This window comes from Dasypus novemcinctus, chromosome 10 (assembly GCF_030445035.2).
Source record: "Dasypus novemcinctus isolate mDasNov1 chromosome 10, mDasNov1.1.hap2, whole genome shotgun sequence".
Taxonomy (NCBI): domain Eukaryota; kingdom Metazoa; phylum Chordata; class Mammalia; order Cingulata; family Dasypodidae; genus Dasypus; species Dasypus novemcinctus.
Window position 1 is genome coordinate 38,475,122 of NC_080682.1, and position 4,408 is coordinate 38,479,529.

Below are 4,408 nucleotides of genomic sequence, written 5' to 3' on the forward strand. Positions count from 1 at the left end.
TTTTATAAACTTGCTTTGAATATAAGCAATATACATTTTCATGATAGATTTGGTAGCAAATAACACAATCCCTACATCAGAGAAAATCGTTAATTCACTGAGGTGATCAGAAAAATAAACATGAAGTATGCCAGTGAATAAAGGTGTCAGCATGTAGCTGAATTTTCTAGTGTCTTTCTTTGTGTTGTATAAATAGTAGCTTCTAATAGTTCCCAAAACTCTTTTTTTTTCTTTTTTGACATGATTGTTTTTAGAAGTTGAACACAATTTGGAAAGGATTAGAATAATTGTATTTCTTTCTTTACCTATAGTTTTACATTAAGGATCTCATTTAATAATCACATAATGGTTCCTTCTTTTTATAGATAAAAATTGAGGCAATAAAAGGTCCTGAATAGATTATTGATTATGTCTGTTGTTGCTTTTACTTGCTAATTGTTTTGACACCTTCTTTTAGTTTAATTTTCAAATATATTACTCTTCACAGACAGATGGGAATAATGTAGAGAAGATCACAGAATGAGAGAAAAGCTTACAAAAAAGCAGAAATAATAAAGAGAGCAATTTCTAGGGCAATGGTTATGTCATCAAAGGTGGGGTGCATGATACAAACTATCCTAGAAAGATGTGGAGATTCATTCAACAAAGAATTTTGATCGTCTTCTGTGTATTAGGTTCTGGATTGAATTATATAAGTCATTAAAACATGCTTACAATTTTGTAGAATATTGTACTGAAAGTATAGCATGGGTTTTGTAGTGTTAGAGACTTGAATTCACATCTTAGTAATGTCACCTACTATCTACTTTTTTCTTACCAGTTTTGAGATTCAGTTACAGCAGCTTTAACAATCCCTGCAATCAAATTTCATTGGAAGAATTGTGTAAGATAATGATTTCAGAAAGTCTATATATCTTTAGAACTTTAGTATTAATCTGAAATATTGTAGATGATAAATGAAGTTATTATTTGCTTTTATATTTCTCAGTCACAGAAAATGCTCATGATGCCCAAGTTTTGCATGGATGGTTACTTCTACCCTATTTATTTCTACTGTTTTTGAAACTGAGCTCTTATCCATTGTTCATCCTTAAGTTCCTTAGCACATGTTTATAGGTGTGTCTATTCAGTGTAATGATTCTATGCCATTCAAATTTGTTAACACATTATATAGAAGTAATCTACCATATTGTGAAAACAATGAGGCAAGGTGTTTCTTCTGCAACCATGAATGAAAAGGGTATAATTCCTTTATATACTCAATATGAATACACACATTTAATGTACGTTTTATTCTATTAAGAGAAGGATTTTGCAATAAAGTTGCTTCTTACACATTGAGAATTATTCCAGAAAAGCGACCAATGTGATTCAGTTGTAATTTTTCCAAGGAGTTGTAAATTAATTATTATAAAAATGTAGCATACATTGCAGAGAAAGATATATAAAATACTGTAAGAAACTTATATTCTAGATGAAGAAATAAGAAAAATGAAACTAAAGATTGAAGATCACAACCCAACATATTCATGTTGTACGCACATTTATGTATTGTAAGGAAAATACTTAAGACAGATGAGGAGAAAAACAGTGATTAATGAGGATGTGAATGATTTAGGGAATTATCATGGATGAGTTGTAGGTTGTGGTTGATATGTCTATGAAATAGGTTTATAACTCAGGATAAACATGTGCATGTTCTTATTAAAATTGTTTGCTTGAACATAGGAGATAAGTGAAAGTAATTCTGACCTCTTGAGGTTTCTTAGACAGGAAGACCATTTTAGAGCTCCTTTCCCTCCCAGTACAAAATCTGAATAAAATATATGATTTCTGGCTCAAATAACATCCATTCCAATGAAAGTCCAGTTTAAGAGTTTAAATGGCATCCCACAATATTTTGGGGATGAAATCATTATTTTTATACTAGAATGCATAATTTAAAAGATTTTGGAGATTATACAGGAAAGCTACCATGTTTTTATTAAATCTATTTAAATTCTTCATTACAATACTGTTTTAGAAGTCTTACAAACAATTTACTTGTGCAAAAAAATTAATTTTAGTTGATAATAGGAAACACGACAGAGAGAAAGGAAGCAGGCCAACTGAAAAAGGGACTATTTGCTGCAATTGAACATAAGTACTGACTGAGATTTCAGGTGCTCAGATAAAAAAATAAAATAAAATTACATGTCATGACTAGTGTAGCAGTTTGATTGTATTTATGAATTCCAAAAAAAGATAAGGATTATGTTTGTTAGCTGGTCTGTTCCTATGGGCATAATACCCTTTATTGAATTAAATTCAGAGGGTTTCACTTTTAGTTCATTAAATCAAGATTAGGGCTTTGATCCAACATGTCATTAGGGAATACAGGTTTGGGATCCTGCCCCCTTAGGGTCTCTAGAAGTGAGCTCCACAGACACAGAAGTAGGTACACAGAGAAGATACACAGAGGAAGAGAGACAGCTTCATAGACACTGCAGGGGCCCTGGGAAGAGAGATGAGTCATTCACCTGATAGTTTTCAGCTGACCTTGTGAAAAGACCTGAGCAGCTGAGCCCAGATAGAAACATCCCCAGGAAGAAAGACAAGCCCCATGCCAGCCTACAGCTAAGATAAGTAAAAGTTGGACCCATGGAGCCTTAAGAGTGAAGAGGAAAATTGAACCCTCATTACATCACCTGCCATCTTTCTTCAACACTTGGCAACAAAGTTTGGTAAGGAAGTAACCTTGAGTTGGACTCTTAGGGCCTTATAACTGTAAGCATTTACCTCAGATAAAAATATCCTCCATTTCTTCACTCTGCACCAGTCCTTTTGGCTGACTAATACAACCAGAAATAAGGAAATAAAATAATATAAACCTTAACAAAAAAAAAAAAAAGAAAGTAAACACGGTTCATTTTCTTTGTTGACATGTAGAACTAATGGCAGATATAGTATTGTTGTTATACAGAGGTGAAAAATAGGACATTTATGCTAAGTTTATACATGAGAAAATCAATGCCTTTTCTTGAAAAATGAAGTAACTTGTAGTTCTGATTAAATTATTCTTACAGATGAAACATGAAAGGAAAAAAGCAAAGGGTAATATTTCCACAGTGATGCAATTTGTCCTTCTGGGATTTTCTGACCTTTCAAATGTCCAAGGGTTTCTTTTTGGAATGTTCACCATGGTTTACATATTTATGTTAGTTGGAAACAGCCTCATAATCATAATCACCAGATTTGACTCTACACTACAGAAAACCATGTATTTATTCCTGGCAAATTTTTCCTCAGTGGAAATGTTATGTGCCTGTCACTCTCCCCAGTATTCTGGAAACCTTTGGACTCAAGAGAAAAGCATTTCTAAGATGAAATGTGCCACCCAAATGTGTTTCCTTCTTATGCTGAGGGCGACTGAATGTTTCCTCCTGGCAGTGATAGCCTATGATTGCTACATGGCCATCTGTAACCCACTGCACTATCCTCTAGTCATGAACCAAAAGATGTGTATTCAGCTTGCAACTGGTTCCTGAATCAGTGGAGTCCCAGTCCAGATAGGGCAAACATGTCAAATTTTCTCTCTGCATTTCTGTGATTCCAACCAAATTAACCACTTCTTTTTGTGATATCCCTCCCCTTCTCAAGCTGGACTGTGGGAACACATCAGTGCATGAGTTACCTGTCTATTTAGTAGCTATGTTGTTTGTTGCAGTCCCTTTTATGTTGATTCTGGTGTCCTACAACAAAATCATTTCCACCATTCTGAAGTTGCCAACAGTGTAAGGATGAGCCAAAGCCTTCTCCACATGTTCTTCCCACTTCCTGATTGTTGTTTTATTCTTGGGATCCACTACCATCACCTATTCATGGCCCAAATCCAATCATTCTTTAGGAACTGACAAACTGCTTTCTCTTTTCTACACCATTATGACTCCAGTGTTTAATCCCATAATATACAGTCTTAGGAACAAGGATGTTATAACAGCACTAAGAAAATTATGAATTAAAAATATCATGATTAGATTAATTTTATTACTGTAACATTTTTGTCACACATTTTTTAAAGAAACATTTCAAATTTTTATATTACCCCTTTAACCAGATAATCACTTCTGCCTGAGAATGTACTTTTAGAGTTAGCCTGAAATGTACTATACTTGGTATATACTGGATACATTAATCCACCTTCAAAATGCCATGTGTAAAGAATAATTTTTTCTTATAATAATGGAGTAAAAAAATAAATTTCATTTATTTACTAATATTTCAAATATTTTCTTGAAAGATAGAAAAACTGAGTATGTAATGACAATTTTATTTCTCTTCTTTGATAACACTGATAGAGTTTTTGTTGAACAATTACATCTTTTCAGCAAAATGGGATAGGTTCAGATTTAATATATTTTTAGACTTA

General features: G+C 33.1%; 1 pseudogene; it reads left to right on the forward strand.

The window, feature by feature from the left end:
* The first annotated feature begins 3,065 nt into the window (after positions 1 to 3,065).
* Positions 3,066 to 3,996, forward strand: LOC101418968 (olfactory receptor 10AG1-like; annotated as a pseudogene).
* Positions 3,997 to 4,408: the final 412 nt, after the last annotated feature.